Here is a 26,313-nt window from a genome sequence, read left to right on the forward strand (position 1 = left end):
CTGGTATTACTTTTGATCGAATGTGCCATGTTTCGTATTAACTGAAAAAATGATTATCATATCATCATTTCTATGTATTAATCATTGATTGCTTCTAGGTGGGATTCCCAAGGGCATTTCAAGCCAAACTTTGATAAGGGAAATGAACCTTTTGTTGTCACAATGCAACCTCCAAACGTGACTGGTTCATTGCACATGAGACATGTTATGTTTGTAACTCTTGAGGTTTGGTAAATGTTTACTAACAACATAGATTCACATAAAAACTTTGTAAAATTCATCATTTTTTCTTTATTCAATGTGTAAATAAACAAACCATTCATATTTTCAATTGTGTTCCAGGATATTATGATCAGATACAACAGGATGAAGGGCAGACCTACACTGTAGCTCTCTGGAACTGATCATGCTGGCAATGCAACTCAGGTTTGAGTTTTTCCACAAATGGATTTCTGATTATTGTATTAGTCTACTTAGTTAATATATTATATATCTAACAGATATTGTTTTCAGTTGGTTGTTGAAAGAATGTTGGCATCTGAATGAATTAAGAGGGTTGAATCAGGTAGAGAAGACTTCAGATAAGGCGACTTGGTGCTTCTTGTGATTGGACCAAAGAACATTTCACACTTGATGAACAGCTAAGTCTTAAGATGATATTCTATCACATTTTAAACTTAATAATCTCAGAAACTATGTTTAAATAGTTAATTATAAACGTTCATAAAAATTCATGATGTAGGAGCTTGAGTCAGTGGAAGGATAAGATCAGGTGATAGAGATGTATATGAATGAGGAAGTTAGTGAACTTAAGAAAGAAATAGAAGAACTAGAGCATTTATTGCAGGATGAAGAGAAATGTAGAGTTGCAATCGCGAAGCTGAACCCCAACAATAACAGGAGCCACGAAAGAATATTGGAAATTAGTAATAGGGTTATGAACACTAGTAGGAGGGCAGGCATTTTGTGCTTGGTAAGAGTTCTGTCCACTTTATGGATCCATTTCTTGACCATGAGTTTGATTGGGGTGAACCATTGAGGGTTGATAAGTACGGGAAGTACCGGTAATAGAATGAGCACAAAGGACGTGAAGGTCAAATTCACAATCAGAAAATGAATAGGATAACCCATTTCCGGCGAGTTTACAGGTATCACAGTAAAAGGAGATGGACCGATTGTGTTAGTTTTAGCTCCAACTTGTGAACTTGCTGTTCAAATACAACAAGAAGCAACTAAATTTGGCACAACTTCAAAGATTAAGAATACTTACATTTATGGTGGGGTTCCAAAGGTTCCTCAAGTTCGTGATTTACAGAAAGGTAGGTGGTGATAAGCTCAAAGATGAATTTACTACTATGGATCGGGTATATCCTTATGCTTCTTCAGCGTATTCAACATTTTCCAGCATTATATCTATCTATCTATCTTTGTTGTGCCTAAAGCACATGTTTCATCATCATTTTTTTTAAATCTTTTCTTTCAGGTGTTCATATTATCATTGCTACACCTGGAAGATTGATTGATATGTTGGAGTCTCATCATACAAACCTGAGGAGGGTGACTTACCTTGTGTTGGATGAGGCATATAGGATGCTTGACATGGGTTTTGAACCTCAAATGAAAAAAATTGTTTCACAGGTTTGTGAATTGTGATTAGTAGTTTTTAACCTGCCTTTTATAATAAGAGAAAACTAAAATATTTCAATTTTTCTTATCTCATGGGTTTTTGTATATACACAGATGCGACCAGATTTTCAAACCTTTTATTGGAGTGCTACATGGCCAAAGGAAGTCGAACAACTTGCAAGACAGTTTCTTTACAACCCATACAAAGTGACTACTTTTTTTCTATTTTCACCGTGTGTTCATATTTAATCCTTTTTTTTGGACATTTGAAATTTGGACAGGTGGTTATTAGTTCACAAGACTTAAAAGCTAACCATTCGATTCAGCAACATGTTGATATTGTTACTCAGAATCAAAAGTACAACAAGTAAGCAGACCATTTTTATAGATGATTTTTTATTTTCAACTTTTTAGAAGCTTTAAAATAATAAAATTTGATAATTTTTTTTTCAGATTGGTGAAACTGTTGGATGACATCATGGATGGGAGTAGAATTCTAATTTTTATGGACACGAAGAAAGGGTGTGACCAAATCACCCGCCAGCTCAGAATGGACGGGTGGCCCGCATTATCAATCCATGGAGATAAAAGTCAAGCAGAAAGAGATTAGGATTTATCCGAATTCAAAGCTAGTAAAAGTCTAATAATGACAGCTACAGATGTGAAGGACATGAAATATGTGATAAATTATGATTTCCCGGGTTCCTTGGAAGATTATGTTCATAGGATTGGGAGAACAGGAAGAGTCGGGGCTAAAGGGACAGCATACACTTTCTTTACATCAACAAATGCTCGGTTTGCTAAGGAACTTATTGCCATACTTCAGGAGGCCCGTCAGAAACTCAACCCTGATTTAGCGGCAATAGGGCGAGGTGCACCTCCTCCACCCTCAGGTTCGTTTGGCTGGGTTTGATTTTTCCAAAAAAATGACAGATTTGCCCTTTGGTTTTGTTATTGAAGCTTTGATGTTTGATTTATATAGGTCATGGGGGTTTTCGTGACGGATGAGAAGGGTGTGACAGATGTATTGTAGGATAAGTTGGATAAGGAACTAAAGTTTACAGGTATCAAAGTCCTTGGATGCTTTTTTTTTTTAAGATTTTTAATTTTTTTAAGAATTTTGAATTTGTTTCCTTCCTTTGAACTTTCTTCTGCAGCTTATTCCATGTGGCGGTGGACAATACTGAGACAACTTGTAATGTTGATGATAGACAAAGCTGAACCCCAACACAGTGAGGAACACTTCCTTTTTCAATAATTGAATTGTTATAAAATATAAATATAAATTATATTTATGTACAGGATGTATATCGAATAGGTACTTTGATGGAAGTTGTTCGTGTTCTTGCTCTATCATTTTCAAATGATGGAAAATGTGTTAAGGTATGCTTATCATGGTTCTGATGGAATTGAAATTGGAGATTCCATTCCATGGCATGTTTGATTGGCAAATGGATGGAATTAAATTAAATCAGATTCCTTCAAATTCCATGTTTGATGGGATTCACCATTCAATTCTATTCTTCCTTTTTTGTTAAATTCCATTCCATTTCCTGCCAATTAAAGGCATGACAAATTATGATTCTTCCAATTCCAACTACTAAACTATAAATGTCAAATTCAGTTATTGTATATACAACGAAAAAAAAAATATTCGAATATAAATAAAAGTTTAAAATTTATTTGGGTTTTTGTTCAAGGATCCAGGGGAGAAGGAGCACTTGCAGGAATGCCATTACAGCTAGCTTGCAGGAACAAGAAAGATTTTGGAGTACATGGACTAGGGTAATGATGGAGCCATGGGGACCTTTATAAACATTGGTGTTATAGGTACTCTTTTGCAAAATTAATAATGTTGGATTTCTTTATTGTATTGCATTTTAGATCCCAAATTGGTATGGCATTTTGGATCCCCTTCAAAGGTGTCTCAAGGTAACATAACATATCTATTTATTGTTGGAGTCTTTATATATTAAGTACATGCAATCAGAATATCGACACCTTTATATGTAGTGTGTATTTAAATAGTGATTTTAATGATCTTGTAGGACCTAGATGCATTCACTGCAGCTATTGTTGTGAGTATTGCCTTCTCTTTCATTCCTGCTTCGTTAGTTATTGCTATTATGAAGGTAGGCCACTCTCCGGTTGTATTTTTCACATAATGGACAAGGAGTTGTTGTATCTATTCAGACTAAGCTTAGAGCAATGGTTGCAAGAGATGAGTTCAAAAGAAGAAGAAACAAGGCTACAACTATAGTTCAGGTACTATGGATGAATTATGTTTGTAAAGTATTTAAGAAAATGATTAGAAACAAGGGTAAATTTGTACAGATTAGTTAGCAAAGGGGCAATGGATTGTATTTTTTGTATCTAATTCATTTGTAAATTTTTGTTACAACTTCTATTGATTTGTTTTATCTTTCCATGGAACGATTATTTGTATGACATTAAATTTATGCAATGGATTCTATTTTTTGTATATGATATTTTATTTTCTATTATGAAACATTAAATACAAATTTAATTTGAAAATAAGTAAATCTATAAAGAATATTTTTTTAAACATTTAAAATTATGATACGCAAAAATGTGTGTCATCTTCATTTATGACATGGCCTTTCTTGACAGGGGTTTTCTTGATACGCATTACGTGTCATTAACACGCGCGTCGTAAGGTTACGATACGCGAATGCGTGTCATCTTCATTTATGACAGGACCTTCCTTGATACGCATTGCGTGTCGTAAACGCGCGTCGTCTCTCTTTATGACAGGGCCTTCCTTGACGCGCATTTGCGCGTCGTCTGAGCCGTTTACGACGCGCAATGAGCGTCGTAAAAGGCTGTTTTTCTAGTAGTGCGAGCTCTTTCTCATACTGCAACCGAGTTATGTTGATTGACATCCCTCTTATGTAAGCTATATATAGATATATATTCGTCTCCTACATTGTGGTGTGACAACATTGGTACTACATATCTTGTTGCTAATCATGATTTTCATAAAAGGACCAAAAATATAAAGATTGACCTTTATTTCATTTGTGACATGGTGTTATCTCAAAAGTTGGATATTTGTTACATATCTATTTCTTTGCATCTTGCCAATGTGCTAACAAAAGGACTTCCATCTCTACATTTTCTTTACTTAAGTTCTAAATTGAGTGTTTCTCCCCTCCTCCTCCTCCACCTGTTCTTTACTATTGACATCTCAACAATCTGTGTGCGTTACTTCTATTGGTCCAATCTCTATTATATGTGTTATGTTTTTGTATAAACTTTACACAAAATAATACACCATAATTACTTTCTATCTTTATTCTTCTCTCTTAAACATATCACTTCAAATTTATAAACCAAACATATGATATTGTTAATATAACAAAGGTTATTGTTAGAAAAATCTCGACATTTTGGTATAGTTTATTATAAATTTCATAATTTATTTTTTGAATAGAAAAATCCAAGTTATTGGGTAAAATTTCAAATAAGCCATTTTTTCCGATTTCTTATTTTTTTACTCAGTAATCGAGGCTTTTTCGTTAAAAAAATTTAAGAAAATTTTCCGTTAATTTGGTCAAAATATTATGACTCTTTTTTGAATATAATCCACTATAATGATATGTAAATTCTTATACAAAACAATTCACTCGTTTATATGTACATCCTTTGTTCATTTTCAATTTACGTATGTTTAAGATAAGAAGATATAATTCATTAGTTTCGAGTTTAAGACTCGTTTGACATATAATGACAAAATTGCAACAATGGTCCCTGTGGTATGGATTTTTTTTTGGGGTTTTAGTCCAAACCCCGACTTTTTTGGATTCGTGGTCCTTTTGGCCATGTTTGTATGTAAATTTGATCCCTCGCAAAATTGAAATGACTATAATGCCCTTCTGATATATTTTTTATGTGTTTTCTATTTAATTTAAATAAAAAAGAAAATAAATAATTAATCTGGGCCCACTTCTCTCTCTCTCTCTCTCTCTCTCTCTCTTAAAATCAAGAACAGACCATTTATTTTTGCATCTTCAAAATCATATTCTTCCTCATACCAATGTCCAAAGAAACCTTCATCACCACCACTCATCTCCCCTTCTTCGCTCCCTGCTCATCTTCTCCGATTTCCAGTAGGGAACATACCCAAATCGTCGATGGTACTACACCCAAATCTCGATTTCCGGTGGTACTATGGTGGTTGTCGAGGCCAACACAAATAATAATCCTAAATGTTACACACTAAAATAGTGTATAGTGGTAAAGGGATTGAATCCACGGAGATTGGTTCAATTTCTAACTCTATGAAAAATCTCTTTGTAAAAATACTTGTAAAATAACAATAAAAATAAAATGGGGGGTTTTGGTGTTTTGAATACTTGAAACAAACTAGAATTAACTATGATTTAAATAGACAATTGCAACAAAAATAAGAATTTGGTGTAAAATCAATAAGGGAAAGATGGTTGACTTAAAGTTTTCTCACTTTGACTTTTGATGAACATATCATTAGAATTCAATGGTGCAATACTTGTTTTAAATCCTCAATTTGGCTATAGTAATCCAAGGAGCTTGAGATTACCTAGACTTTTCTTAATTGTTGAAATGGCTAGAGAAGCTCATAACAATTTCCTTAGTCAAAGTCACTAATTCCAAATAGCATGTAATTAGTGAAAGTCAACTAGCATTAAGAACCAAAAAGTCACCAAATCCAAGAGGGGTCAAATGCTTTCACCACCATGTTGGAGGAAATGTTTTTATGATTGTGTGAAGCAAAAACAACACAAAAATCATTTGTTGCTTGCTAATTTGAGGATCCTTTACTTAATCAAGAAATTAGCCAACTAATCACCACAAACACATTTAAACTCATGAACTAAAACATACAAGTAATGATAAGATGTTAAAACACAAAACATTCCCATAAAGATTCAAGAACATGTTCATGGATTCTTCAACATTCAACAAAAGTTCAAAGGATTAACCAAAAGTCAACCAAGATTAGTTTAGCCAAGCATGGCTAAACACAAAGAAACAAAGTTAGAGAAAATTGTACCAAACATTAAGCAAGAATCAAGAGGTAAAAATATGATGTTCTTCAAGGGTTCTTGGCCTTCAAAAGTCTCCAAAACTCCAGAGAGAATCTCCAAAAATCGGATGTGCAAGTGTATGCAAAAGATGGGCACCAACCTTCCTCAAATAGCTCAAAAGAAGGATTTCCGAAATTGCCCCTGCAGGGCCTTGCGCGACCCGCGTGCTGCTGCGCGGGTGGGTTGCGCGGGTGGTACCTGACATGGGCTCCTTTGAGATTTTGGGCCTCTAAAGCATATCCCACTAGCCCAGATCGAATCCAATCACCTCCTAGCCCACTTTCTTCAAGTTTTTCTTCATTTAAAGCCCAATTTGACCTCTCTAAATCCTCCAAAGCTCGTGATACGCTTGAATGTTCCCCCGCATCTTTCAAATTTAAAGCTCAATTCTTCCAAGCCTTCAAGCAATTGACAAGTCCACCCCATGAATCACCTTCATAGCCATCAAGCATGAAATCTCCAATTCCTTTCAAGCCCAAGCGCCTCGCAAGAGTGCCGCCCCGCTAGTTTCCAAGAAAATCTGCAATAATGCTCAAGAAACTAGAAAGTACCCCGAAATGGTCATAAAAATAACAAAAGGGAAAATATGCATGAAAGTTAACTAAAATGCGAATGAAATGTACTAAAATAAACTATAAAAATAAGTAAATAAAATGAAGCTATCATACTACAAACAGAATGAAAGCTTCATTTAGAAAAGGTTGATGTTGATTATGAGATAATATTGTGATCTTAGGAAGATTGGTGTTATGGTGATAAACAAGAAGCCCTTTTATGAGTCTCAAGAACCCTAACTCTAATCTGAACCCCAGATGGTGGTTTTGATCGGTGAGATTTGTTATGGATTTGTGGAATGTGATGGATGGGGTAAGTTAAGCCGGTAAGAGTGTTCAGGTCTTGTATGGTGTTGTTGTGAGTTCAAAGTACTCTTCCAGAAATTCCCTAAATCCAAATCATGATGATATTGTTTAGTTGGTTGTGGATCAAAAATCAAAAAGGGGAGGCGCCTTCATTTTCATCAGATTGAGAAAAGAACGGACGAAGCAGCAAGAGAGGTTTTCTGTTGGTGGATCAAAAATCACGAGGAGGGAGAAGGGGGTCCGTCTAGATTGGCGACCCTTTGTGGGTTTACTCTTCATCAACGACGGCAACTGTGGAGGTCATTGTCATCTGCGGTGGCGAGGGAGATAGATTGTTCTTTCTTTTCTGATCCAATAATTATGCGAGGAAAGAGGTGTTCGAGGTTGTGTTTTCTCGAAAATCCTGGTGCATTAGGTGGCTCCATGCAACAGAGGAAGAAGAGGGGAACGAGGGCTCTTGTCCCTTTCGATCTCGCCGGAATTTGCAACCACTCTGGTGGTTTCTTTCGCAGTCAGAGAGAGAGAGAGAGAGAGAGTGAGAGAGAGAGAGAGAGAGAGATCCTTTATTATTTTTTTTAATTGTTAAAATATATAAATAAATATTAAATTTAAAAATAAAATGAAAGAAAAATGAAAAATAAATATCCCAAGGGTATTATGATCATTTCAATTTTCAGAAGGATTATTTTCACATACAAACCACTTCAAAAAGACCATGAATCTAAAAAACTCAGGATTTGAACTAAAACCCCAAAAATTTACATACCACGGGAACCATTTTTGCAATTTTGTCACCTATAATAAAGCGTTTTTGAAAATAACCACCATATAATAACACAACTTTCTATGAGAACTTTAGCAAGTCCTCCAATTGGAGCATACCCAAATTACCGTTATCAAACTTAATGGTTCATATCAATTTAGTAAATGGATATTATATCTTTACACGGCCTGCTTACTATAACTTCATCTTCACAAAAACACATGCATGATGTCGTAGACATTGATGGATCGTTGAGTTGTAAAATTAATATACATTTCAAAGAACATTCAATCATCAAGACGAGTTTCTTCGTTTTCGTCATTGTTTGTGATTTTGCTTATAATCAAAACCAATTAACTATATGTTCCCAACTTAAACCTACACAAAGAGAAAATAATGTAGGTGATACATATAAACTAGTGGGCTAATTTTGAATAAAAATTTACATATTATTATATTGGATTATCTTTAAAAAATACTAATATTTTAACCAAATTAACCGAAAAATCTTTATATTTTTTTAACTGGAAGTTTCGATTACCGGTTTAAATATGCAAAGCTGGGAAGAATGGCTCATTTGATTCTTTTTTCCCTAGTAATCAAGGTTTTTTTATTTAAAAAATAAAATTTTAGATTTTTTGTAAGCCGGACTAAAATAACAAGATATTTCTTAACCTTATAACATATATAATAATATAGTTTTGGACATAAATAACCCAATAGTCATAGTTATGTACACATAAGATGAATGTAACAAACAAAATAGTAGTGAGAAAATTGTCTAAATAATTCTGAGCTAAAAAAGGATTCGGAGCATGAAAAATGTGACTTAATAAAAAGCACTATTTATGTTTTTTAAATAAATCTAAAAACCTAACATCCGTTGTCTGTACCTAACACACTTGTGTTAGAAAACTCGGAGTTTGCATATAACATTTACTTAATGGTTCATGTTCATCGTTGGAAAAGATTAAAGTTTGTGATATGTTTTTAGCACCAAATGTGTCTATAACGATTTTAAAATCCAATGATAAAATTTAAAATCCGACGCCCGGTTCCTGTAGTTTTCCAAATTCCCTATAAACTTTCTAATCCTTCCAACCCTTTTGTATTAAAACTATTAAAACATGTGCTAAGAGGATCCATAATAATGAGTTCGGTAGGATGGTTGAATGAGATGACAAGTCTAGTTGTCATTCAATTTAAGAAACTTTATCGTAGTGAGATGTCACCTTAACATTCAATTAATTTTGAGTTTAATCGCTATTGAACTCTTCAATGAGAAAAAATAAAGTTTTTCAATCTTAATATGTACTATAAATTTGTTTTTGTAATTTTCTATTGAACTCTTTAGAATTCAGTGCATTGTAGGAAAAAATTAATTAAGTCGTATGGAATTTAAAAAAAATAATGTGACAATCCATTGAATTTTATGAAGTTTAATGCATTATGGATATCCTAAAAAGATGATTGAAATGGTTAAACGATAATTGAAATCCTAAAATAATAATTAAAATCTTAAAACGTTAAATATCCTAATATACAAGCAGAATGTGAGAGAGAAAGAGAGTTGTGGCTTGGAAATGGTCACCAAAGTGACTAATGTGCCGTTTGTTTTTCTAAAGTGAAAATGTTTGAAGTCTGCAGACCACATTTGCAGCCCTCTGTAACAGAAGAGGGAGGGGGGGGGGGGGGGGAGGGGGAACGGCTGCAGCATGTAATAAAAACTTTGTTTGTTTTTTAACCTCTGCAGACTGTTGTACCACACAGCACACGCACAATAGCTTTTAAGTCAGAAGTCTACTAAAAAACAAACAACTACGAATGGCCAAGTGATGGACATGTGCTGCGCAATGCAACAATAAGTGGTTAGAAGAATTTTGTTTTAGAAAAAACAAACAGTGCCTAAGGTGCTGTTTGTTTTTTTGGAAAAAACCTCTTCAGACCTCTTATTGTTGCGCGACGCAGCACACACGCAACACTTTTCATCTCGCAGCTGTTTGATTTTTAGAAGTCTTCAGAGTAAAAAACCTTTGCGCGTGCTCTGTTTGGCGCAGCACTTGTACTGCCTTTTCTAACCTCTTCCAACCTCTTCTTCATCTTTTTTTTTTCTTGCTGAAATTTTTATTATATGTTGTTGAAATTTTATTTCACTATTTTTGTTTATTCTTGTTGATTTTTTTTTTATATATTTTATATTGAATAATAATAGATTCTTGATGTTATATCATTATTTTTTGGTACATATTTTTATTTTTTGTTGGAATATCATTATTTTTTTTTATTGAAATATCATTAATTCTTGCCGAAATGTTATACATTATTAAATTTTTCGTAATAAAAAACTATTTTTGATTTATAAAATTAGTTTATTTTAATTTTTTAATATTTGTAGCAGTATGCAGATGTTAAAAAAACAAACACGCTTCTTATTACAGTCTGCAGCTGTTTAGTCCACCTCTTCTACTGTAGAGGATTACAGAGATGGTCCGCAGACTTCATAAATTTTTGCTTCAGAAAATTAAACAACACCTAAGACTCTTCATGTTGGCGGGTTCACACGGTGAGGATGCATTCCGCTTTTCGTCCTTGTAGTATTTCGCTTAGGAAATTACATTTTTTGTCCTTATAGCTTTTAATTGTAAAAAGAAATGGGTTAGTTACACTTTCACTCCTTCTAGATTTTTATTTAAACATTATTTCACGAAATAATGAGTAAATTACATTTTTTTTGTCCTTATAGTTTGCGTTGTTCTACATTTTATGTATATGTTTTGTGAATTTTACATGAAGGATCATTATTGTTGACAAAAATTACATCTTTGGTGCTCGAGGTTGTTACTAACGAGTTTCATATGTTAAATCTCACTAAAATAACAATTTTAGCTTCAATTTTTTTTTGTTACATGTTGAATTTTTTTTATTATTGTGTAATTTAATTTTATATGATAACTTTTTTGCTAATAAATCTTAGTCATCATCGTACAACGAATGAGAAGGAAAAAGACTAACAAATTGCATCAATAAGCCTTTTTGTATGGTAGACTCAATTATTTTGAAAACTATATTCATATATCTATTAAAAAGCTCCACCGCATCTGATGCAAGGAAAACAAACGTATCAAATGCAAATGGTATGAACACGTGTTGATTTTCCATGCGTGATTTCTAATTTTGATGACCTTGCATGTAGGAGCTTTTAATGCAGTTTGTCTAGCTGTTAAACCCCCGAACCTTAAGCTCACAAGAAGGGATACCCCTATAAGGTCCACACATGCCTGTTTCCTTCCAACCCACCCAATAATCAAAATTTCATCCGATCTAAGGGTTGACCTTCCTTCTACCGGATCAGTCAAGAAATTCACAAGTGCCTCTTTCTCGGCAGAAACCCCGACATGCTTAAATATGTCGACCAAAACATCCCTAACCATATCATGCCTGTATTTGAACCCCGGGAGTTATTTACAATGAACTGCATGCTCTCCAAAATAGTCCAAACATGCCTTACGACACACTAGACATATCTTGTCAGCTGAGAATATTGGGATCATGAGTCGATTTTTGAGGATAGAACGATACTCCACATGAGACATATGTTGGCCAAGCATATCTATAGGGATAACTAGAATAAAATCTTGAGCATGTGGTACACATAAACACTAGAAATCTACTTTCTGTCAAGCCAACATGTAGAAATGCACTTCCATATCTTGGGCAATTTTACTAAAAAGGGCACTCACCAGTGTATTCTGTGATTTAAGGGGGGGGGGGGGGGCAGTGTCCTTAGTAGTAAAACTAGTAAGGTTAATTTCTGGAAGTTTGTTACGAAGAGAAGCCAAGACACAAGCATAATCAGAATGAATACCATATATGTCACTATCCCGTAAGATGTGGTCTTGCAATACCCAATATTGGGCCCTTGAGGCAACACAAGCCTATGAGGTAGCCATTACTGTCAAGTATAAACCCAAACCACAAAACCTAATGGGTAGGGAAGCAATTCGCCACTGTATGTCGCCAAAGAAAGGGCCACCACAAACCACAATGTCTTCAATCGCCCTGTGCAACCTATTATCAAAGAACAATTGCTCATCCTCCATGTAAACGGGTTGACACATCCTCATCCTAAAGAAAAGTTTAGCAATACTTATACAAGACCAAGGCGCATCATATTCATAGAGTTTTCAGCTCTATTTATGGCTAAGTTACTAATGAAATTAGCATCTCTACTAACAACTCTCCCGAGAAGTTTCACCCCCAATGGTGGCCTTCCGATGCCAATTGGGAATAGACCCTCACACAACTTCCTACCATCACACGAGTGCCAAAAGATCTCGGTTTTCTTGCTATTCAACTAAAGGCCGAATTTTGGGACAATCACCTTAATGATGTCTAACGCTTTGGCCACATTCTCCGAATCTTCAATAGGCGTGTCATCATCAAGGTACCATGCATGGAGAAGAAGTTTGCAATTGTCTCTAATATTATGCAAGAGCAGGTACAACACAAGGGAAAAGAGAAGTGGTCCCAAGGGGTCGCGTTGCTGAGCTCCAGTAATAGACTAAATATAGGTTTCTCCGAAATACAACCTTGCTGCTTGACCATATAGGAATTCTACCCACAAAGATATAGAAGGGCGCCTCAATCTGACCTCATGAAGTAGTGCGGATCTGTCAACAAGGTTACAGGCATTGGTGAAGTCCACGGTAAGCATGGAAAGAGATCTGTCATTATGGCGCTCACTTAACACCCTGTTGGTGCTATGTAATACTGGCTCAACGCCACTCGAAACCCCGACCCCGAATTGAAATCATTAAGATACTTGGCCATTTCCTTACTAACACCTTTCATAGACAACTTGGAAACCAAACATCTCCATATAGTGCCTACTGCAATAGGTCGTATTCCCTTGTCAGGTTTTAAGAGCGGTGTAAGAGGAGCAGAGGCAACAAATTTTGTCGAAGTCGAAGGGCATATCCCCTAACCATAGATTAACCACAAGTGTAATAGCAAGTAAGAGGTCTTTGGATATAGCTGAACCTTTTCCACAAAGAGCATCTAAAATGTGTTGAGCTCTTAACCCATCTCTCCCACATGAGGTTCCTTTAGGGAATGATTTAATGCCCCTAAGGACATTGTTAATATCCACTACAAAGGAAGGTATTGAACATATGGTACTCGACACGGATGGTGGTGGCTTGTGTGGATGATTATCCTCCAATGCCTTCATGGTATCATCCTCGTATGGAGCAAACCCCGAGGAACATAATACTTTCCCTGCTGCTGTGAAATGTCCATCTTCAACCTTACAGAGACATTGTCTGACGTTGGTTCCGTCCTATGTTCTATCCTCCTGAATGTACTCTTTTTTTTGCCTTGTTTCTCCAGCTTTGCATTGTCAACCAAGTTCTTAACAAGCTTGACTATATCGTCTTCAGTACCCTAAGTAGCTAATGCGCTTAGGATATTACGATGCTACAAGGACTTACTGTTCCCATACTACTTTCTTGCCTATTTTTGGGCCTCAATTTGTCTTTATATTTTTATTTTTATTATATAATTACTTATTATTATTTTATATGAATAAATTGGTCCTTTCTGTCTTTGTTTTTATAATTATTTTGTGTGTATTTATCTTAAATATATAAATTACTAAGATAATTTTACATGTAAAATTAATAAACTTGCCGCTATGTGCAAACTGTCAATCTTTATTTACAAAATGATCATTTGTTTATTGAGAATTGGATATCATGTTAACCACATGGACAAACATATATTAATGGACATATATTAATTAGGTGTGAAACCCGTGTATTACACGTATTAATTTAAAAAAAGATTAAAAATTAAATTAAAGTGTAAACATAAAATACTTTTTAATGTACAACTTTAAAGTAAGAAAAAAAGAAATAAATTTATTGCATCTTAATATCATATATATGATATTTAATACTTTACATATATAAGTATATGACTTTAATTTTAAAAAATGAAACAAACCAAAAATTGACAAGTGGATAATATTTATTTCAAAAATACTACAAAATGACAAATGTCAAAATTTATAAAAAATTAACATGTGGCAAAAAAAACTTTTATTTATTAAGAAGGATAGGTGTTCAGTTGTTCCATAAAAGTTTTGTAAACATATCAATGCAATCAAATACTATTTCAAATATGTCTAGTTGACACGAAATAACTAATTTATAATTTCAAAAAATATTTTAATAATTTAAAACAATATCAACAATATTTTTTTTTCTTTCATAAAAGACCATATATTTTGATTTTTATTTTTATTTTTTAACCTATTTTTCCAAAAATACTCTCTCTCTCTCTCTCTCTCTCTCTCTCTCTCTCTCTCTCTCTCTCTCTCTCTCTCTCCCATTACCAACATGTATATTGTTTTCTTTTCTTTCATAAAAGACTCAATATTTTATATTTTTTCTGTTTTAAACCTATTTTTTTTTTCAAAATAAACCCAATTTAGACATATTTATTGTTATTTCATTAATAGATATGGTTATTAGCATGTAACATTATATCCCTCTAACTCATTTGCATCTTAAGCATCAATCACCTATAAAATTAACTGATTCTAAAACCATACGTCACAATTCTGTTGTTTTATATTTTTTTATTGTACACTATATTGGGTCCTAAACTATATTTAGTAATAAGAATGAATAAATAGAATCACTCACAATGGACTATATTATAAAATCATGGATTATACTCATGGTATTGCAACATGTCTTTGAATTTTGACAAGAAAGAAGATGAGTTTGCATATTTGCAAAGGGTTGTAAGGGCTTAGGCAAACCTATGTGGTTGCTTAATATAAAAAATAAATTTTATAAAAAAATTATAATTTTGTTTTGTTATTATTGTTAGTACTATATTATTATTATTATTATTATTATTATTATTATTATTATTATTAAAGTTTTGAAAGATTTTAACAGGAAAGTGACATCTTTTTTTGTCAATTTTGGTCCTCCAACTTATAACATTGACCATTCATCTTTATGCTTTTATTCACAAATAATCCTTTCACTTTGGTTTGAATTTTTCATAATTCTCGCATTTTATTACATATTATTAGTATTTAGTCTTTTGGCGGATATGGTCCCTCATCATCCTTATTATTATTGCTATACAAAATTACACGATTGGTCCCTGTGGTTTACCAGATTTAACATTCTCTTTTTGATTTTAAATTAATGTTTTAGTTATTAGAAAATACCCACCCACCATCTGCCATAACCACCACCACCATCGCCGCCAAAATTACATAAATGGTCCATATAGTTTACCAATGGTGATAAATTCAGTCCCTACTACCTGAAAAGACCAAATTACCCTCACATTAACGGACAAAAAGCAACCGTCTATATTTTCTGGATTGATTTTCCGACCGCTGCCATACATGGCAATAAAGTTGAATTTGTGAGACCATTTCTTTATTTTCCTCATTTATTGCAAGAAATAATGATTTAGATTTCTTTACTTATGTAATTAGATGATATTGTTTATCTTCCTTTACTAGATTATCTCAATTCAATTCAATTCAACATGCTACTTTACTTTACAAAGCAATACCTTCCGACCACGACAACGTCGGGTAATATTTTCTAGTTATTATTAGTATTAAACATAACACATTTCCTTTTTCTATTCATATTCATCGACGTCCTCTACTTATCTACTACAACTTCATCTTTGACGATTCCATTAGAATTATATTCTATGCCATGTTGTTTTCCCCTCTCTCGAATTCATCCTCGACCTGGTTAGATGGTGCAACTGATACTTGTCCCAAGAAACATTTTTTCTCAAAATGCAAATGATAAACCAAAAGCTAAGGGAGACGGATGGGTAAATTTGGCCTATCAAACATCTTTGGGGGAGTTGGTAAGAATTCTTAAAAGGCCTCAAGCTTTTTCTATGTTAGAAGAGTTGAATGCTTTTATTGATATTGGGCAAGCTATGAGATATTTTATGGAAGGGTTCATGCAATATATTCAGGAAGTGATTAATACTTTTGGATATTCGAAGGTTAAGCATTGAATTTTTTATCACTAAATATTCAAGGGTTAGGGAAGGGGCCGAAACACACTAGGATTAGAGATTTATGTGGACAACATCATGTTTCTGTCTTATCCTTGCAAGAAACAAAAAGAAGGCGAGTTGATGCAGATTTAATGAGATCTGTTTGGGGAAACCTTTTTTTGATCATGCTTGTAGCTTGGCTAGAGATTCGTCGGGTGGTATTTTGTGTATTTTTGATAAATCTAGATTTTCAAAATCTAAGATTTTTGTTGAAGTTCATTTTATTATTATTGACTGGATTTGGCTTCCTACGAACACAAATTTATTGGTGGTGTCTATTTATGCTTCCCAGTTGAGTGTGGAAAAAAGAATTATTTGGGATCATTTTTCTGAGGTGATTAACAGGTGGGACGAGGATACTATTGTTATGGATGATTTTAATGAAGTTAGGTGTGAAAGTGAGAGGTAAGGATCGGTATTTAATGCCTTGGATGCGGCGGTTTTCAATAATTTCATAACTAATTCTACCTTGTTTGATGTCCCGCTTGGTGGCTTCTCTTTTACTTGGTCATACATATTTTCAAGTAAAATGAGTAAATTGGACAAATTTCTCATTTCTGAAGGTTTTTTGGAGATTTTTCCAAAGAATTCAGGTGTGATTCTTGATCGTCCTTTATTGGACTATCGTCCAATTCTTTTAAAAGAATCGATTGTGGATTATGGTCCTACGCCTTTTAGAGTGATCCATTCGTGGTTAACTATGGATGGATTTGATTACGTACTGGAAGACTCATGAAAAAAATGATGGTGTCATTAATTTAAATGTGATGGTTGCTTTGAAAAAAAAATTGAAATCCTTAACAAATAATATTAGGCTGTGGAATTCTAAAATTAAAGATTCTCGGGCTGTTCTCAAATCTGATATTCTCAAGAAGTATTCTGAAATTGATCACAAAATTGATCAAGGTGTTGTAGAGCCGGAGAATATTGTGACTCGTGCGAATCTTGTTAAAGAGAGTGTGAAAAGCGACTCTTGTTAAAGAGAGTGTGAAAATTGGTTAGATTGAGACAAAGGACGTGGCTCAAAAAGCTGAGATTCGCTGGGTAATTAAAGGAGATGAAAATTCAAAATATTTTAATGGGATTCTTAATAAAAAAAGAAGACAACTGGCGATCCGTGGTATTATGCATAAGGAAGAGTGGGTGGATGACCCACCTCTTGTCAATATTGAGTTTTTGGATTATTTTAAAAATCGGTTTGCTAAACTGATGGAGGATCGTGGGTTGGTTAATCATGAGTTTTCTAATATTCTTAGTTCAGCTCAAGCTAAAGTTTTGGAGGAGGATGTGACTCCCAAGGAGATTAAGAGAGCGGTTTAGGATTGTGGGACTGATAAATCCCCAGGTTCGGATAGCTTCCTAAAGTTATTGATGCAAAGTTGACCAACGACTTTAGACCTATCAGTCTTATTGGGTGACAATATAAGATTGTGGGTAAGATTATGGCTAATCGTTTGGCTTTGGTGATTGGCGGATTGGTTATAAACAAATTTTAGATGGCCCTTTCATGATGATGTTCTTTATCTAATCAGTTTTGGTTCTATTTAGAGGGGTTGGATCCAAGGTTGTCTCACCTCTTCTAGGCATTTGGTTCTTGTGAATGGGGCGACAACGGATGAGTTCTAGTTTTTTCGAGGTCTAAGACAGGGTGATCCTTTATCTCATTTTCTCTTCATTCTGGTGATGGAAAGCTTGCATGTGGATTTTATTAGGGTGATTGATCGTGGTCTTTTCTCTGGTATATCTCTCGATTCAAAGTCTAATCTTTGCAATTCTCATCTCTTTTATGCAGATGATGCTATCTTTATGGGTGAGTGGAAGGAGTCAAATGTTCATGCCATGGTTTCGAGTTCTCCAATGTTTCTTTTTAGCCTCGAGCTTGAAAATTAATCTTTCTAGGAGCTCTCTTCTTGGTGTTGGAGTTCCTTATGAGCAGGTTTCTCATTTGGCGAATCATATAGTATGTGGCCATATATGTGGTCACTCCGTTCTCGTATCTTGGATCGGTTGTAGGTGGTGTGATGAACCGTGCTAAGGATTGGAAAGACGTGGTGCAAAAAGGTTGTGGTGAGACTTTCTAAATGGAAAGTTAAGAATTTATCAGTTGGTGGGAGATTAACATTACTTAATTCAGTCTTGGGCTCTATTCCTACTTTTTTCATGCCACTTATTAAAGCCCCTATTGGGGGTTTTACAGGGTGTTACAGCTTTGCGCAACAATTTTTTTATTGGCGCAAATGTCACACCCCCGAACCAGATGGCGGAAATGTCTGGGGGCTTGGGTGACTTCATTCTGGTAGTATCATCACAGAGTATATAATTGAAACTTAACAACATCATCATCACACATATAATATTAAAATTGTCATTTGTTTACATCGAGTATTGTATCACGATATTACATGTCAAAATATCTAGAATATGATGAAAACAAAACATAACAAAATGTCCAAGTGTTCTTGCCGACCGACCTGCTCAACGGTTTCCTGAGAATACAAATTAATTTAAAAGGTCAACATATATAATGTTGGTGAGTTCATAAGCGTGTTTGAGACAAATGTTTTTAATTACTTTGTAAACACCAGAAAATCCAATATTTTCTGAAAGACATTTTGAGATGTTTGTGTCTGATCTTGCATTAATGCATGTGTGTTAAGTGTTGCGAGAATATAAAGAGAATGAACTCCATACAACCCGATGTTGTTTGCGTAAGAGAATGTTGGAATCTCAACACCCAAGGTTGTGTACCAACGCGTATAGGTTACCGTGTTATCCACAAAAGATAGTTTCCCGTAAATTTTACAACATTAATTCCTCTAAGTGAGCTGTTATAACCATACTTGATAATGACAATTTCGTCTGTCGTTACGTCTATTAGACACTGACTTGTTTAAGGTACGGTTTGTCACATTAGACTGGCCTAGTCTAACTGTAGCGAACAGCTCAGGTGTGGGGCGTCACCCCCGTATAGATCTATACACAAACTCACTCTCTCACTCCAGGAGACTCTGGTTATAAATACAGGCTACGTTCGTACTCTGGTTATAACTACATGCCATTAGTGAAAATATTCGAATGTTATAGTGTCTAAAATGGAAATTTCGGCCCATTGGGCCCTTATGAGAGTTTACGACCCAATAATGATAATGACCGGGAGTTTATGGCTCATTAGGGTTTAAGAAACCATTTACGGCCCATTAGGGCCCATGACAATAAGGTGAGATATTTTAGGCCTAATAAGGCCCAAATGCTATGGTTTGATGAATGTGAGTCCAATTAGAGCCCAAATGGGGTTCTTCGGCCCCAAATCATCAAATGAAAGGTTTATTGGCCCATTAGGCCCAATAAGAGGATCATGGTCCATACTGAGTTTGAACCGGGACATTAGGGTTTTAAACCCAAATTTGAGTATCTGAGATGTTTTAAATTAGGTTTTGGACTTTACTCATGAATTTTGTTTTAAATGGATGTTTTTGATTGAGCATAGCACTTGATATCCACTTAGATTACAAGTTTTACAAGAGTTGATGTTTACACGATAACATAGTTTTCTAGCTGAAAATGCTTGTTGTGATATCATCCCCCCGTGAGAGGGAATTTCGTCCCAAAATTCTTTTGAAAGATAGAACTATGAACGAGAGAATAGGTGTGGGTACTTCTGCTTTATATGATCTTCGCGTTCCCATTTGAATTCTAGCACACGTTTAGTGTTCCATTTATAGTTCAGTCGGTCAGAGCACTACTCTGTTTCGTATGCTTCACTTCCGTATCCATTATCTCGACAGGTTCTTCGACGAATAATAGATTCTCGGTTATTTCTATCTCTTCTATAGGAATGATAAGAGTTTCATTTGATAAGCACTTTTTTAGATTTGAGACGTGGAATATGGGGTGTACATTGCTAAGTTCCGTAGGTAGCTGCAGCTTATATGCCATCGGACCAACTCGAGCTAGAATCTCAAACGACTCAATGTATCGCTGATTTAGTTTTCCCCATTTCCCAAATGAGATCATCCCTTTCCAGGGAGATACCTCTTATAGCACCTGGTCTCCGGCTTGGAATTCCAGAGGCTTTCGTCGTTTGTCAGCATAACTATTTTTTCGGTCTCGCGATGCTTGTAGTCGGGCTTTGATTTGGATTATCTTCTCTGTCGTTTCTCGAATGATTTCTGGTCCTGTAAGAGTGCTGCTCGGTGACTGCTCTTTTGCCAACTCGGTGCCACCCACCTCAGCCCAACATAGAGGCGATCTGCATTTGTGACCACTCTGGCCATCAGTTTGAGGGTGTAAGTAGCGGTCATGTCTAGTTGTGTTCCCATTGCCTTTTGGAGCGACTGCAAAAATCGTGATGTAAATCTACTATCCCGATCTGAGATAATAGATACTAGCACCCTATGAAGTCTCATGATCTCCTCTATATAGATTTGTGTTTATCTTTCCATCTTGTACAATTCTTTTATTGGCAGGAAATGGGCGGATTTGGTTAACCTATTGACAATCACCCATATAGCATCCAATCCACCTGCTATCTTAGGTAATTTGGTTATGAAGTCCATGGTAATACTTTCCCATTTCCACTTGGGTATCACTGGCTGTTGTAATAATCCCTAGGGCTTATGATACTCCACTTTTACTTTTGCATAATTGAGACACTTGCCCACATAAGTGGCGATCTCTTCCTTCATATTTGGCGACCAATAGTGTTGCTTAATATCCAGGTACATCTTATCTGAACCTAGATGGACAGAATATCACATCTTATGAGCCTCGTTCATGAATATCTATATCCCCCAAGTTTAGGGACCCAGATTCTATTCATGAAGTAGTAAGCTCTGTCCTCTCTGACTTCAAGATTTTTATCCATCCCACACAACGTTTCATTTATGGCGTTCTCCGGTTTCAATGCATCGGACTGGGCTCCCTTAATCTGTGAGGTTAGGTGGGAGTGGATGGTTATCGATAATGTCTTCACTCGGTGACCTGAGTATTCTTTCCTGCTCAGGGCATCAGCTACCACGTTAGCCTTCCCTAGGTGGTACTTGATCTTGCATTTGTAATCATTTAGTAGCTCTATCCACCTTCACTACCTCATGTTTGGATCCTTTTGGTTTAGAATGTGCTGGAGGCTCTTGTGATCCGTGAAGATGGTGCACTTCGTACCGTAGAGGTAGTGCCTCCAAATCTTTAGGGCGAAGACTACAACTCCCAGCTCGAGATCATGGGTGGTGTAATTTACTTCATGTGTCTTCAATTATCTGGATGCGTAAGCTATCACCTTTCCATGCTGCATGAGGACACAACCTAACCCTTGGTTCGAAGCATCACAATATATAATGAAATCTTCGGTTCCCTCCGGTAAGGATAGCACCGGTGCACTACAGAGGGCTTGCTTCAAAGTTTGGAAGGCAGCTTCTTGCTTTTCCGTCCAGTTGAAAGATACACCTTTTGGTGTCAAGGCGGTAAGGGGCTTGGCTATCTTGGAAAAGTTCAGTATAAATCTTCGGTAGTAGCCTGCGAGACCCAAAAATTTTCGAATTTCTGTTGGTGTCTTCGGAATTGCCCAGCCTTCAATGGCCTTGATCTTGGAAGTATCTACGTGAATTCCTTTCTCACTGACTACATGACCCAAGAAGTTTACACTGCTTATCCAGAACTCGCATTTGGAGAGTTTTGAATATAGCCTTTTAGCTCTTAGAGTTTCCAAGGTTTGACAGAGATGTTGACCGTGATCCTCCTTGCTTCGGGAGTATATGAGAATGTCATTGATGAAAATGATTACGAAATTATCGAGGAATGGACGGCAGACTCAATTCATGAGGTCCATAAATGCTGCAGGGGAATTTTTTCGACCGAAGGGCATCACGACGAATTCATAATGGCTGTACCAAGCTTAGAAAGTAGTTTTTGGAATGTCCTCTTCTCGAACTCGAAGCTAGTGATAACCGGATCTTAGATCTATTTTGGAAAAGTAACTAGCTCCTTGAAGCTGGTCGAATAGATCGTCAATCTAAGGGAGTGGGTATCGGTTTTTGATAGTGAGCTTATTCAGTTCTCTATAATCAATGTACATCCTGAAGGATCACTCCTTCTTCTTGACAAACAAGACCGGAGCTCCGAGGGTGAGAAGCTTGGTCTGATGAATCATTTGCTCAACAATTCGCTTGATTGACTGGATAACTCCTACAATTCAGCGGGAGCTAACCTGTAGGGTGATTTGGCAATTGATGTGGCTCCTGGTACGAGGTCGATTCGAAATTCAACCTGTTTTTCTGGGGTATTCCCAGAAGGTCTTCAGGAAATACATCCGGGAAATTGAATGCTATTGGGATGTATTTAAGGTTTATTTATTCTTTGGATTTTTCCACCACATGGGCGAGGAAATCATAGTTCTTCTTGTGCAAGCATTTATGTGCCTTGATGCACGAGATAAGACAAAGATTGACACCATGCTTATCACCATAGATCATTAGGGTTTCGTGATTGGGGAGGTGAAGGCGAACAACCTTCTCGTGACACATAATATCAACACGGTGGGGGCTTAACAATTCCATGCTGATTATCACATCAAAACTCCTAATATTTACTGGCATCAAATCTATTTGAAATTAATGATTGTTTAATGTTAATGTGCACTGTGAAGGCTTCATATAGCTTCTAGGGTTGTTGGTTTAATAAGTGTTTGGATTTATTACTAACGAAGCTCCGCTCGGCTCCGCTATCGAACAAGGTGCATACGAAAGTCTTGTTAAGTGGGAACATACTGGTAACAACTGTCGCGTCTTGAATTGCTTCATCTTGACCCAACGCCAGGACCCTTCCTGATCTTCCTGCCCCTAGGTTGTTGGCCTTGGGACAATCGTGTTTGAAATGGCTAGTTCCTTTACACCGATAACAAGCATGACTAGCCCTAACATTGTTATTGTTGTTGTTGTTGTTGTTGTTGTTGTTGTTGTTGTTGTTGCTGTTGTTGTTGTTGCTGCTGCTGCTGTTGTTGTTCTTGCTGTTGCTGCTACTATTGCTGCTGCTGTTGCTTTCATTAATAATAACCTATATAAGGCATAGAATACATGAAGAAAATAAAATTCGACAGCATGACGACTCAATGAGTAGTGTAATCACTTAATCATGTAGTCGGTAGTACATAGAGTAGTACAAAAACAAAAATCCTAACGGTAGTAATGGTAAGGGAAAACTGATCCTAGTAGCAGTGGGGAGGATCTGGTGGAGAAATCACATGCCAAAATGTCGCGCCACTAGGTTAGCCATCTTGCTCATCTCCCTAGTGACCTCACCCCTCTCATGCTCTGCTTGCACGACTTAGGCTTCTGCTGCTAATAACTTTTGCTGAAGGGTGGCAACCTCCTCCTCTAAGGAGAGAGTCCGATCGATGGTACTGCTCGGTGCTGTGGGGTGGTCCTGCATCACCTCTAAAGTGGGTGGCTCGGTGGGGACTTCATTAGTGTCCCCATCTTCCTCCATATCCTCGTCAAGTTCCCCAAACTCATAGTCGGTCTCCATGTATTCCTCAGGTCCTACACCTGGATCTTCCTCCTGACCCATAACAGGTTCTCCTTCAATCAACCCAATGGCCACTACTGCCTGATAGTAAAGGATACCTTGTTGGAGTTCTTCCATGACAACTGCGCGAGAAACTGAGGGGTGAGGAACATATAAGGAGAGTGTACGTAGATAACATTTCAATACTCCTATAGTATTTTAATTGTTTAAGTTTGAGTTCCTTAGAGCTTTTTGGATACGAGGTAAGTTTCTATATTCATTTCCCAACATGATCACTTTCAAACACATGTTGGTCGTATTTTGAATAAATATAGTTGATCAAACTATATTTACCCCCAATACGACTACATAAATGTACGGGTTTAACCACAATGTTCAATTTCCTCTAGAGACTTTTAGGGTTATAGTATTAACGCACACCCAAGTTTTATTTTATTCAGAGTGTTTTAGTCCCATTGTATTTATAGTTGCATATCTTGCATGATTAGATATGCCAGATCACCATAAACAATGCTCTGATACCAATCTGTCACACCCTCGAACCAGACGGCGGAAACGTCTGGGGGCTTGAGTAACTTCATTCTGGTAGTATCATCACAGAGTATATAATTGAAACTTAACAACATCATCATCACACATATAATATTAAAACTGTCATTTGTTTACATCGAGTATTGTATCACGATATTACATGCCAACATATCTAGAATATGATGAAAACAAAACATAACAAAATGTCCAAGTGTTCTTGCCGACCGACCTGCTCAACGGTTTCCTGAGAATACAAATTAATTTAAAAGGTCAACATATATAATGTTGGTGAGTTCATAAGCATGTTTGAGAAAAATGTTTTTAATTACTTTGTTAACACCAGAAAATCCGATATTTTTTGAAAGACATTTTGAAATGTTTGTGTCTGATCCTGCATTAATGCATGTGTGTTAAGTGTTGCGAGAATATAATAAAGAGAATGAACTCCATATAACCTGATGTTTTCTGCGTAAGAGAATGCTGGAATCTCAACACCCGAGGTTATGTACCAATGCGTATAGGTTACCGTGTTATCCACAAAAGATGGTTTCCTGTAAATTTTACAACGTTAATCCCTCTAAGTGAGCCGTTATAACCATACTTGATAATGAAAATTTTGTCTGTCATGACGTCTATTAGACACTGACTTGTTTAAGGTACGGTTTGTAACATTAGACTGGCCTAGTCTAACTATAGCGAATAGCTCAGGTGTGGGGCGTCACCCCCGTATAGATCTATACATAAACTCACGCTCTCACTCCAGGAGACTCTGGTTATAACTAAAGGCTACGTTTGTACACTCATTTGGTGCCAAATGAAACGTTTCACTAGATCCTTAATCGAATTTAAACGAATAAACATATAAGGTATATTCAAGTCCAATCAACATGTAAGTGGACAACTAAGGCCCACTAAACATGTATATTATTTTCAGGCTCAAAAGGAATATAAAGGTATATCCCAGGCCCAATATACATGTAAAAAGGGCTACTAAGGCCCATTAAACATGTATATTATTTTCAGGCCCAATAAGGATGTGAATGTCGAAATTGATCCGTGGTTTGTTACGTTGGTTGTTTAAGCTATGTTGTTTACCAAATAGACATAAAAGCCCACCTTTTTGTAAAAAGGTCGTTTTTGGTCCTAAAACCAAAAAATTACAATTATGGCATATTTTTGGTAAAAATGACATTTTAGGTCCTTTAAGGACAATAATTGCATTTTAGGCTAGTTTTAAGTAGAAATAACATTTTTAACTCACTTTTATCAAAAATATCATTTTTGGCTTGGTTTTATGAAAATGTGCATTTTCAGCCCACTTAAAAAATAAATTCATCTTTTTGGCCAAAATTTTAATAACTTTATATTTTTCGTTTCTCTTATCAATTTTTTTTTTTATTTTTGGCACAATCTGTGTTGAAAATGACATTTAAGCCCACAAAAGTCCAAAATTTACAAACTTGGCCCAAATTTTCGTAAAAACCCAAAAGAAGCCCATTTATGAATTTTTACACTCCTAGCCCTAGGGATGTCAACGGGACCAAACGGGAGCGGGAATAGCTGCCCCCGCTCCCGCCCCCGAAATCAATTGTTGCCCCCGCTCCCGGTCCCGCCCCGGCTCCCCCGTTTACATAGCCCCCGGTCCCGCTTCCGGTTACCTCCATCACCCCCGGTCCCGCCCCCGTTCCCCCGCTTAAAATTCGTTTTTTTTGCTAAACGGCTACTTTGTGTTAGGCTAAAAAGCTTGTTTTTAATAACTTTAAAAGTTTAAAACATAATCTTTTAGAAACTAAACAATTAAAAATTCAACATT

The 26,313-nt window shown here is 35.9% G+C and overlaps 1 pseudogene; it reads left to right on the plus strand.

The window, feature by feature from the left end:
- Window positions 1-781: 781 nt before the first annotated feature.
- On the plus strand, window positions 782-2,634 carry LOC145002973 (DEAD-box ATP-dependent RNA helicase 20-like; annotated as a pseudogene).
- The last annotated feature ends 23,679 nt before the right edge of the window (window positions 2,635-26,313 follow it).

The sequence above is a fragment of the Lactuca saligna genome, chromosome 6, assembly GCF_052625555.1.
Source record: "Lactuca saligna cultivar CGN05327 chromosome 6, ASM5262555v1, whole genome shotgun sequence".
Taxonomy (NCBI): domain Eukaryota; kingdom Viridiplantae; phylum Streptophyta; class Magnoliopsida; order Asterales; family Asteraceae; genus Lactuca; species Lactuca saligna.